We start from the raw sequence: 13,048 nt of genomic DNA on the forward strand, positions 1-13,048 counted from the left end.
TCCTGAAGAGGTCAGAAGTGGAACTAATGGGTCAAAGGGCATGGGCATTTTTCAAGGCTCTTGATGCATGCTGCTAAATATTTCCAAAGTAGCTGGGATGGTTTGTACCTGGTTTGTACCTGATTAGTGCTGGTTTTGCATGCCCTGACCACTGCTGAGGAATTACCTTTGATGAGAAAACCTCCATTGTTCACTGGTTACATCCCTGCTCATCTACTAATGAAAGTCACTCCTGCATCATCAGTTTTCTGGGGTCTTTTTTACATAAAACTTTCCCCAAAGCTTGTCTAATCTTGCAATCTCTGCTTTCCTTCCTTTCAAGCTCCCTTGTACTCACCTGTTCATCCAAATAGTTCTTCTCAAGGTCTCCAGTGACCTTCATGTTGCCAGACCTCATGGTCAATTCTCAGTCTTGTCTTATGTGACCAACCATCCACCAGTTAGCCAATCTTTTCCCCTCTAAACTCTTTCTGCTTGTGGCTTTTTCAGGACACCACACTCATTGTTCTCCCCTGCCATCTTCTCAGTCTTCTTTCCTGGACACTTGTCTCCCTCACCTTGGAGCATTGGCAAGTCCCCCAGGAGCTGTGAAGTCCCATCAGCTTTCATTCTGTATGTGGGCTTACCCAATCTCCTGGCTTTACCACAATTGAAGGATTAACTGTCTAATGCTCCCAAATGTGAATCTGCAGTCTGAACTTTCCCCTACTCTCCACATTTGTACACCCAGCCTCTGCTTTGTGTTTACTGGACATCTATCTAGTTGACATCTCCAACTTGGCAATTTCAAAAGCAGACTCCTGATTTACATCTCCACCTCTTCTTTCTCAGTAGCCCCCTCTTTCATTAAATGGCTCTCTTTTTATCTGCTGGGGCCACAGTCTTTGGGATCAACCTTCTGTTCACAACCCACATCCAATTCATCGGTGAGTTCTGTAAACTCCGCTTTCAAACTGTGTTCAGGATGACTACTTCTCACATCTCCTGGCTCTGCCACCTGGCCCAAACCATCTCTACATCTCATCTCATCTCTACATCTCATCTCTACAAGGATTATTGCAGTGACCTCTTCTCTGCAGTCGCAGTCAGAGGGAACCTTTGAAGTCTAAATCAGATCCTTCCACACCTTTGGTCAAAACCTATCATTTGCTTTCTGACATTTAGAGCCAAATTCATATCCACAGCTGGGGTTGTCTTCTTTTCTCTGACCTCATTTTCTACCATCCTTTCCCTTGCCCACCCCCTTTAGCAGTGCTGCTTTCTCTGCTGTCTCTCTAACACTCTAAAACTGTTCCTACCTCATCCCTTTGTATTTCTCGCTCTGGTTGCTTAAAATACTACTCCTGCCATCAGTATGTTTATTCCCTTGCTCTCTTCACCATACATGAGCCTTTATCAAATGATTACTTCCTCACCCATGCTATAATAATAGACCACCCTCCCCTGCTCCATTCTGCATTTTTACTTTATGCCATAGGACTTAGCACACATCTTCTCACACACACTAACTTACTTTACTGTTGAGTGTCTCACTCCCTTGTTAAAAGGTAAACTGAATGAAGGCAGGGATTCTATGTTTTATTCACCATTTAGCTCTCAAAATAGAGCTTGCATTATCTATAGAATGAATGTATTTAACTTTTATGATTGATCATTGAGGAATAATATTTCAACCTCTTATTTGTGAAGTGCTGGCATTTTGGTTTTGTAGAATCTGGGTCCCTGGCTTCACAGCTGTTGTTTGCTGAGTGTGTGACTCTGAGAGCCCCCTTTGCATCTTGGTTTCTGATTCCTCACCTGTAGTAATACTTACCGCACTGTATTTAGTATCTCAAACTCTGCGCCAGACACTTCGTAAACATTGCCTCCTTTCAACCCTGAGATGTGGCAGATGAAGACATGAAGCTTAGAAAGGTGGAAAACTACCCAAGTTTTCAAAAAGAGCAAGAGTTGAAACCCTACATGATGGATTCCAAAGTCTTGGACTTGGACTGTTGTAGCATAAAAGAAGTTTGACCAGATAACCTTTGAGCTGTCTTCCAGCTTTTAGCTAGAGCATTTGAACTTTATGGGCAACGGAAGGCTTTAAGGAGGGGAATTGGATAGTTGGGTTGCATTTAGAGAGATAGTATAACTGAATTGGCTTGGGTTTCCCTAAAAGCCAAAGGGAGAGACTTATGGGCTTTTCCTTTATTAGAGAATGCAATCCCAGGGAACAAATTGAAGAACTCAGGGAAATGAGACAGGGAAGGAGAGAGAGAAAATTTGAAGATGGGTTATGAAGCTGAATGTTTCTTTAAAAAAGATTTTATTTGTTTATTTTTAGAGAGGAGAAAGGAGGGATAAAGAGAAACATCAATGTGTGGTTGCATCTCTCACTCCCTCTACTGGGGACCTGGTCTACAACCCAGTCAGTCATGTGTCCTAGACTGGGAATTGAACTGGTGACCATTTGATTCACAGGTAGGTTGGCACTCAACCCACTGAGCCACACCAGCCAGGGCTGAGCTGGATGCTTTTAGGAAGCAGTTCGTTGCTCAATCATTTTTATAATGATTTATTGTTATAAATCATTTTTATCCCTCTGTCTAGAGGGAGAAAGAAGTAAGAATTTATCCATTAGCCCCTGTATTCTACCCATCAAAAGTTTGTCCCATGGACTTGTGCATTTATAGATACTGAAACATACCTTTGTGAACAGAGCAGCTCTGAGGAGAGGCAAGAAGATGTGAGGGCATAAGGTGAGGTGGCATCAGGTTGTAGCTGTGGAAGGCTGGTTGGAGCCTTGCTGAGTTGAATGCTACAGTGGCCACTAAATCAAGAGACAGGTGAAATGAGAGAGAATCTGAAGTAGGACATAAACACCCTCTGGTGTGGGGCAGAGCTAGAGTGGGATGGCAGGTGTTACAGGGTGAATTGTGCCTCTTACAAAAACAAATTCATATGTTGAAATCCTTATTCCCAGTGCCTCAGAATGTGACCTTATTTGGAAATAATGGAACTACAGACATAATTAGTTATGATGAGATCATACTGGAGTCAGATGGCCTCCTAATCTAATATGATTAGTTGTCCTTATAAAAAGAGGAAATTTGGACACACATGCAGAACACAATGTGAAGATAAAGGCAGAAGTTGATGCTTCTATAAGCCAAGGAAGGCCAAAGATCACCAGAAAACCGCTAGAAGCTAGGGGAGAGGCATGGACAGATTATCCTTCACAGCCCTCAGAAGGAACCAACCCTGCCGACACATTGATTTTGGACTTCTAGCGTCCAGAAATTTGAGACAATAAATTTCTGTCCTTAAGTTGGTGATACTTTGTTATGCATCCCTAGCAGACTAACATAGGAGATAAGATTAAAAGCAGAAGGACCTGTCCATGTAAACTGTGTAACAGTCAGGTGTTCTGTTGTTAGAGATAGACCCAACTCAAACTGGGTTGGAAACAGGAAATAAGAAATTTATAGGCTCATATAACTTGGTTGTCCATGGGAAATTCTTGGGGTCTAGACTGGATTCAGGGATTCAGACAATGATATCAGGGCTCTCCTTTCCTTGTTCTCCTTTCTCTAACCCCCACTCTAATCCCTTGATTCTCATGGTTTCTTCATGGCTATGCACTCTCTACACAATAACAGTAAGAGGCCCCTCAGCTCTTTCCTTACCTTGGTCCTCACAAGCTTAGGGAGCAGCATAGCTTTCTCTCTATGTCCAGTCAGAACTCTGGGGAGGATTCTGATAGTTCAGGCCTGAACTGATGACCTAGGCCAAGTTGGTAGAACACATTCTTTAGTCCAGCCTGGGTTCTTGGATCAGGGTGGTATGGTTAGCCCCACTAGAATCACATGAATGTGACAGGATGTCATAGCAGGAAATAGAGGATGTCCCCAGAGGAAGTGGTAGCACACAGGCAAAAACACAAAAGCAGAAGTGGATGGAGAGAGAAGAGAATGGATTGGAAAGATATTTAAATGTTGAATGGATAGGGTTCTTTGGGCATTAGAGGGAGAAGGATGATTCCCAGGTTCCAAACTTCAGAAACTGAGTGGATATCTGGTCCATTTAATTAGATGGAGCATGATCTTCTTTGTGGAGGGGGTGGTTAGTTTATCTTGGGCCATATTGTGTTTAGGGCAGTCTTGGTCAGTCAGTAGATGGTCAGATATTTGAGTCTGGAGCTATAGGTAGAGCTTGGCCATGGCCTGATAAAGCCATGCTGAGGGGTGGGCATGGGAGGTGGCTAATTTGGGGGTAGACTGATCTAGAGCTGGGTATGGGTCAAAGGAATTCCAGTTTCTCAGAGTTGAATCTGATGGTCAGACACTGATGTCAACAAACAAGTTGGACATGGGTAGCACAGTGTCCAGCATAGAGGTCCTGGTGGACAGGGCAGAGTAAGACAGGCACAGAAACTATTTCCCCAGAGCTGAGCCCAGAGATAACACCAGGAAAGTTTCCTTCAACTGTGTTCTATGACCTCACTTCTTCAGAGAGTTAAGAACCCCTTTAAGATCAAGCTTCTTGGTTCAAAGTTGGTAGATGTTGCTGTGATTTGCTATTTTGCAGAGTTGCAATGATGACTGAAAAAAATGTTGAAAAGACCTGAAAGTTCCTTAAACAAGAAATCGTTGATTCTTACTGAGAGATAGTCTGCCAGTGGAGGAGTAAGCACAGGTTTCATCTCTGTCATGCTGACTGGGATAGATAACCTTTAGCGACAATTCCTTGGCCTGGCCTGGTCTGGTGGTGGGGATTCTCCCCAGAGTATCTCTTCAAAGTTCTGATATATCTTCCATCTGCTAAAAATGCACAGATGTAGACCAGATTGGGGATCCTGGGTCCTGAAAAGACCCAGGAAAGGATTCGAAGGGCACTGTAAAGTGCCTCCTTAGCTGCCAGGCATTTCCTACTTGGGCATCTGAGCAGGCACCTAGAGGGTGAACTTGCCAGTGAACTACAGAGCAAGAGGGTGCTTGTGAATGTGGCTGTGTAATCATAGCCTTTGAGATTTTTAGTTGTTTAAATGTCACCGTTTATTTGAAAATGATTCTCATCAGACTCTGAAAACAGTTTATCAGTGCAATTGGGTAGCAACACAAAGCTCTCTTAAAATACATTTCCTTTCACTCATAATGCTGGTAATGGGGCATTTGGTTAGTCATTCTTTAAACTGACAAAGAAACCATACTGAAAATAGGGCATGCATTCAGAACAAAGAACTTCAACTCACTGTTGAAAACCCTCTGATAACCATATCTCCCTCACCAGATAGTGTGCTCTGTGATGGCCAGCAGTCTGTTGCCACCTTGTAAATGTCATTTGCAGTCCCTGCTGTGTTTTATGACTTTGAGGTGTAGGGTGTGGGAAGTGGGTGGGTGGTGGATCTACAAAGGATTTCCCAAAGAGAGACATTTTCTTTTATACAGACAACTATTAAACCCACATACCTGGAACAAAAATGGATACTTGTGCCTTAACTGGGCAGCTATGAGCACAAGTCTTTTCTCCAGGTTCCTGGGTGCTCGCTGTCAGAGTGTGCTGCCAATTGATCACATCCTGGTGGGAATACTGAAGTTTCTTATCAGTATGTTTAACTATTCAGAGATAATGATCAGCACCCTCTTTTGTCCAGTGTGTAGCTTTAGGACAGTTAAATGTAACATGGCTTATATAAGGTAGTGAGTTTTCACCATCTATGATATAAATCTGGGATCTATGGCTGTGGCCAGGGAGGAAAGGTCTGGAGCCTGAGCTCAGGGGAGAGGTTCTATGCAGCTGTGCACTTCATCCTTATTCATTGGCACCTTCTCTGCAGGTGGTATGACAGAGATACATCCAGATGGGCAGGTATAAAAACTACTACCATGTGCAATGGTAAGTACAATTGTAGAGTCAGGGCACAGAGGAAGTGCCAGTCATTCTGCATGAGGGCATTTAAAAGAATGTGTCTGTGAGTTTACCAGGTGGGCAGGATGGGAAAAGGCTCATGTTGTAATGAGCAGTGGCAAGAGGTATCAGGTCCAGTGCATCTGGGGTTGGAGGTGCTGAGGGCAAGCCTGAATGGAGAGGTGAGATGGGTGTAGAAGGCTGCTAGTCCTAGGCTGAGCTGTTTGACTGTATGAGACCTGTGTCTCAAAGTCACTAAGGTCTCTTAGTGGGGAGTTTCATGAGTAGGTTTGAGGTTAGAAAAGCTGCCTTAGGCTGCAATGTGGAGAAGAAGTTGGTGGTGATAATTAATGTATTCAGTTAATTCCTGCTTTAGCTATTCTCTGCAGTCTGGCTTCACAGGGAAACTGTTCTCCTGCAGAGATCCAGTAGGCTGGTTCCAGCTGAATCCTGAAGACGATAAATCTTGGGAAAACACTGCCATGTCATAGGCTGGAACCCTAGCCCTGACCATGCCAGAGTGGGGCTGTTGCTCCCCAGCTATGTAATATGAGTTAGAAGGGTAGGGGAGATGGCCATACTTCTGCCACAACAAATAATCAGATCCTGGGTGCAGATCCCACCAGGAGAGGGGCTGGTGCTTCCCTAATCACACAAGCCCCAGTTTTGGGTCCCTCTTCTGGAGTATGACAGCAGCCCAGCTAGATCCCTATACATTGCCCTGGAATGGGTCAATGTATTCTTAAGCTTATCTCTGTGGGTTCTCCCCACTGAACCAGGCTCCAGCAGGCAGTGTGTGTGTAGCCAGGTAATTTTCCCTTGTTTGCTTAAGGAGTTTGGGGCTCTAAGGTCATTTCCACAATCTTTTATTTGAGCTTGCTAAAGGGAGGCTGCTCTTACTAGCAGGCATCCTGATGAATGCAGGTACTTGGAGCATAATGTGGCTGTCTAGGGCATCTTGAGGATAGAGTCATTTAGTGCCATGCCCACCCATCTCATCCTCAGGCCTCCTCTCTCCTGCCCAGATCCCCTCTCCATAACACATAACCTAGGCCCACACATTAGCCCAGAAGTTATGAGGGCTCTGGGTCCAGTTCTGAGCCCCAGAGGTTATGGTTTGTGGCACAGAAAGGGTGATTGTATATCCCAGAGGCCTTGGTAACTGTCTTCTCATTGTTCAATGGATTCTATATCACCAACTCCCTGGGGAAAGTCTGGAATCACCAACTCTGAGTCTCAGTTTCAGTAGTAGTCAAATGGTGGGTTTGAACCAGGATATTTTCGGGATTCTGTGATCATTTGGAAGGGTTTGTGATTTATTTCTCTGTAGGAAACAGAGTAATTTTGTAGCCTTCTGACCTCTTCATGAAATGGAGCAGAGGCCCTGCCTGGCAGAGCCAGTGTCCAGACCAATGAGTAGAATTCTCAGTATGTGATAGGTGTTCCCGGACTCTTGTTAAATTTACTGCCTTGTTTTCACAAGGACTGTCTTGATTTTTCTGGCCTGGCATTCCCCAGTCAGAGCTTGATTCCATGGTTCAGTTCGTTAATTTAGTCATTTAAGTTAGCCTTAGACATGTCAGAGTGATGCAACTCACTATGAAAAGCCAGGCCATAGCCTCATCAATAGGAATTATTACTGAGCACTGATGGACACATGATGCTAGATAACAAGCTATAAATGTCCAAAATGTCAAGTAAATGTTGGACACTCATGTTCACTCTTACCAGCTTTCCATGTATGTCTATAGCACTTGGGCTGGTGTCCAACATTGCATTCTCCAATACTCCCCTGACTTGGAATGTCAGTGCCTGAGCTTTGCCAGGCAACTTCTCTATGAGGCCTCATGCCTCGTCCTCCCTTCTGCCTCTGTTGAACTGGCTGGAAGCTCAGAACTGGGGAGTGTCAAAGTATCAGCCTGTGGGAGGGTGACCCATCCAAAGCATTTGGGGATTATTATGTTGAGGAAGTTTGTCCCATAATTAATAACATCTCAATTCTTTAGTCTTCCAAATTAGCATACTCAAAGTTATCTTCATGTTCTGTTTCTCTACAGTCTTTGTCGTTCAAATATTTAAACTTGGGGAAGCCTAACATTGGAAATAATCCTTCCCATGACTTTGTCAACCTTTTAAAAAAAATGATGCTATTTATTTTTAGAGGGGGAAGGGATGGAGAAAGACATGATGTGTGAGAGAAACATTGATTGGTTGCCTCTTGCATGCTCCCGACTGCGGACCTGGCCCACAACCCAGGTATATACCCTGACCAGGAATTGAAATGGTGACCTTTCAGTTCACAAGTTGGCACACAGCCCACCGAGCCACACCAGTCAGGGCAGTCCCAACACTTCTTTTTTATCCTCTTCCCTTCAAAGCCAAGCTCCTCTGAGAGTATTATGCATTCTTGGCAACCACCTTCTCACCTCTCTTTGCTTCTCAGTTGATGGATGTTTTGATATCCACAGCTGCTGAACTTGTTTTCCATAAAATCATAAATGGCATGCTAATCCCTATGGGTCAAGGTCTCCTCCTACTTGACATTTTCAGCATTTAATTCTTGGCATCATGTCCCTGAACTATGGTCTTCTGTTAGCTTCTAAGACACAACCACAGCTTCATTCTCCTAACACTGGCTGCTCCTTCTCAGGCTCCTTTGTCCCTCAAATATTAGGTTTTTCTTGGTTCCACCTTAGCTTTTGTATCCTTCCTGACATGCTTTCAATGAGCAGTTGCATTGTTCCTGTGCCTTCAGCTGCCATTTACAAGTTGACAATTCCCAAATTACACTTCTTCCAAACTTTAAGTACTTTCCATTGGACATCACCCCCTGGGTGTTGTATACATTCCTGAAGTGGACGTCTAAAGCAAAATGTGAGCCTTTGTCTTAGATTCCTGCTGGATTTTTTATTATATTTTCTCCTACCACTGAATACCTGGTTGCCTAATTTGCAGCATCTGATTCATTCTTATTTCCCTGGACTATTGTAAGAACCTCCCTCTGTGGTATCCCATCTCCATTCTTGTTGTCCAGTAGTTCCTTCTCTACTTTAGTCACAAATTGACCTTGACTCTCATTTGGCAGTTCTCACCATCTACAGGTTGGAGTCCCAGTGCTTTTACATGGTCCTTGGGCCATTCATGGTTCACCTTTAGCTGGCCCTTCCATTGTATGTTTGTCCTAGCCACCCTTCCCCAACACCATGTTCTAGTCCACAAGACAACTTATTTTCTTAAACATGCCACACTTTGCCTAGATTGATTCCTACTGAATCCCTGTGCATGTTCTAAGCTTACTTCTCTGAAAACTTCCCCTGGCTCCCTTGTCTCATTTTCTACATACCCAGATTGCTTTGCAATGGCTCTGTTGGGCACTTATGAGTTTTAAAACTGAAAAGAAGAAAGGGTGTCTCTCTTTCCATCTGACATAGCCCCCTCAAGTAAAAGTACTGGGCTTTTATTTTCTGGGCAGGCAGCACAGTGCCTGGCCCTGTGTAACACCCTGTGCAAGGACAGTATGCTGGTATTCACTTTGAAGAACAGACAAGTGAACTTTGAAGTTTGGAGGTGAGCTGGGCTGGGAAGAGTCAGGCTGGCAATCTCTTCTTCCTTATAATGCAGCTAATTAAGGCTATAGTGGTTTTCAGCAACAGCATGCACAAAATATCTCATACAGATCATTTAAACTAAACTTTGGAGTCTAAGGGGACGGGTCCTGTTTTTCATATTTAAGAAAGTGGAACAATATAATATAAATTAAGCTCAAGAGGGAGGGGGAGAGAGAAAGAGAGGGAGAGTGAGGAAAGGAGAGAGAGAGAGAGAGACAGACAGCCAGAGACAGAAAGAGAGAAGGGAGAGAGGGTGGAGGGTAGGATCATGAGTGGGAGAAATGGGGGAACTGTGGGGAGCACTGACTTCTGTAAGTTCCTTAGACATGATGGACTTAAGTTCTCTGTCTTGGGCTCAGTACTTTATCACTTGGTCATACTTTCTGCATTTTTCCCCAGGCAGAACTGTTGACACAGAAATCTACAACATCTTTATACATCAACACAGAAACCAATGAAGAAATGCTTGTGTTCCTGTGTAAATATGCAAACTTCCTTATGCAGACAGGGGCAAGCAGATATTTGACTTAGAAATATTTGGTGTTTAGAAATATTTAACAAATGCAGGTCCAGATGAAAAGTGGGCTGCTGCACACTCCTCTTAGTGGCCAGATTCCTGGACCCATCTCTTAGTATCAGTCTACCTTGCTGTGTCTGAACATTTCATGGTCACTGTCCTTTGCTTCATTGAAGGCGATATGTCCTTTAGTAAGTGTGCAAGATTCCTGTACTCTGTCACTTAACAGTGAAAAGGAATGGACTATGTGCAAGTCATCAGTGAATGATGGCCATTGGTCAACCATAAAACACCTACATGTACCAGGTGGTAGGCACATGCTAGGCCTTGGAGCTATAGAAGGCAATTGTATATTATATAAGGCAGCCTGTAGGAGCTTAAAAGAGAGACCTACATTTGATGGAAAGATTTATGTACAAAAATAGTTTTCTGTGTGCTGTATTGTATGAAATATAGGGAACAAGCAAATGTCCAATAATCAAAACAGGCTAAATGACATGGTATGATGGCCTATTACAGTGCTATTGAAGACCTTTAGTAGCATTGAGAATGCCTGTGATCTGTTAAATACATATTTTAAAATCTGGATGTTAAACCATAAACTTCCCACTATTTGTGAGTACACTTACATATTTATGGAAAGAAAACCACAATGCAACAACCCTGGAAGTAAATAATCCAGTGACAATGGGATTATATTTTTTGTTCTCTTTATATTATTCACATTTCCCAAATTTTCTAAAATAAGCACATACTACATTTATAATCATAAATAGTTATTTTTTAAATATATATTTTATTGATTATACCATTACAGTTGTTCTATTTCCCCCCTTCATTCCCCTCCACCCACACACTCCCTCCCCCACCATTCTCCCCCCCTTAGTTTATAACCACGTGTCTCAAGTTCTTTAGATTCTATATTTCCCCTACTATTCTTGCCCTCCCCCCTATCTATTTTCTACCTACTGTCTATGCTATTTTCTGTGCCTTCTCCCGCCTTCTCCTCCTCCCACTCCCCTGTTGCTAACCCTCCATGTGTTCTTCATTTCTATGGTTCCACTCCTGATCTAGCTGTCCTCTAGGTTTGCTTTTGTTTTAGGTGTGGTTGTTAATAACTGTGAGTTTTCTGTCCTTTCACTGTTCATATTTTTCATCTTCTTTTTCTTATATAAGTCCCTTTAGCATTTCATATAATAAGGGCTTGGTGATGATGAACTCCTTGAACTTGACCTTATCTGAAAAGCACTTTATCTGTCCTTCCATTCTAAATAAAAGCTTTGCTGGATAAAGCAATCTTGGCTGTAGGTCTTTGGATTTCATGACTTGGAATACTTCTTTCCAGCCTCTTCTTGCCTGTAAGGTCTCTTTTTGAGAAATCACCTGACAGTCTGATGGGTACTCCTTTGTAGGTGACTGTCCCCTTATCTTTTGCTGCTTCTAGGATTCTCTCCTTCATTTTAATCTTGGCTAATGTAATTATGATGTGCCTTGGTGTGTTCCTCCTTGGGTCCAACTTCTTTGGGACCCTCTGAGCTTCCTGGATTTCCTGGAAGTCTATTTCCTTTGCCAGACTGGGGAAGTTCTCCTTTATTATTTGTTCAAATACATTTTCCACTCATGGCTATTCCTTTCCCCCTTCTGGTACCCCTATGATTTGGATGTTGGAACGTTTAAAGATGTCCTGGAGGTTCCTAAGCCTCTCCTCATTTTTTTGAATTCTCATTTCTTCCTTCCTTTCTGGTTGGATGTTTCATTCTTCCTTCTGGTCCATTCCATTGATTTGAGTCCCAGTTTCCTTTCCATCACTATTGGTTTCCTCAACATCTCCCTTCATTTTAATTAGTTTGGCCTTCATATGTTCCTCTAACTTGTGACTATAATCAACCAGTTCTGTGAGCATCCTGATAAATAGTGTCTTGAATTGTGCTTCTGAGAGGCTGGCAATCTGTTGGTCGCTGAGAGTTATGGGCTCTGGGGCTTTGAGTTCTTCTTGAGCCATCTTTTGAACTGTTCATGCCTGTTATGTATCAGGATTGGAGCCCTAGGTGTTCACCAGAGCAGGGCAACTCAGTCACTGGGTTGTGCCACTGTATGTGGGGACAGGCTTAAAGAGGAGCAATGGCGGTCTCATCTGCTGCCTCCCGCCGCTGCCGCCACAGGTGCTGCAGCTGCCACCGTCACTGGGGCCTGCGCGTTTTTTCCCACTGTATGTGAGTGTGCCAGTGCCGTCAGCCCTCCACCACTGGGTTTGCCCGTTGGGGCCTGCGTGGTCCGTTTCACTGTGCGTGAATGTGCGACCATGGTCAGTCTGCCCCACACCCTGACTGGGTCTGGGCTGCCTGCGCGCCTAGGTTGGGGGATCTTTCCTGCCCCACCCTGCTCCACTGCTGGCTCCTTCCCTTTTACCATCCCTGTTGAACGGTTCGCTGTTGTCGGACTTCCATATAATTCAATTTTCTGTTCTTTGGTCATGTCTTTGTTCTCCAAACCTTTGTTGTATTCAAACTTGGTTGTGGGAGAAGGTATAGTGTTTCCACCTATGCCTCCATCTTGGCGGAAGTCATAAAAAATTATTTTTGAAAAGTCTTCATGTCTGGGTGGAAAAGACTGTTCACAAAGACTCTCAGGCTCCCCTGGGTTCTGTTCTCTTGTCAGGAGGGCCTGATTGTAATAATTCTTTTAGGAGAACTGCTTAAAAGTGAAGCAAAGGGGAAATGGGATATGCACACATGAACTGATGGTCAGTGTCACCAACTGAATGCCACCAGGATTCCCCAGTTTGGGGTGTGGTGAAAGGAGGAGACTTTATTTCGTGAAAACACCTGAATATTTTCACAGCTAGGCTGTGAGACAGCTGGGGGAGGCAGTTCAGGTGTCGCAGCTCCAGTTCTGGTGCTGCAGGTTCAGTGTTACAGTTTTGTACAGAGAAACACAGTTTTTTTTTTAATTAAAAAATTTATTGTTGTTCAAGTACAGTTGTCTCCATTTTCCCACCACCACTTTCCTCCCCTCCACCCACCCCCACCTCCAA

The sequence above is a fragment of the Sturnira hondurensis genome, unplaced genomic scaffold, assembly GCF_014824575.4.
Source record: "Sturnira hondurensis isolate 20B ecotype Veracruz unplaced genomic scaffold, ASM1482457v3 Scaffold0009125, whole genome shotgun sequence".
In the NCBI taxonomy this organism is placed as follows: domain Eukaryota; kingdom Metazoa; phylum Chordata; class Mammalia; order Chiroptera; family Phyllostomidae; genus Sturnira; species Sturnira hondurensis.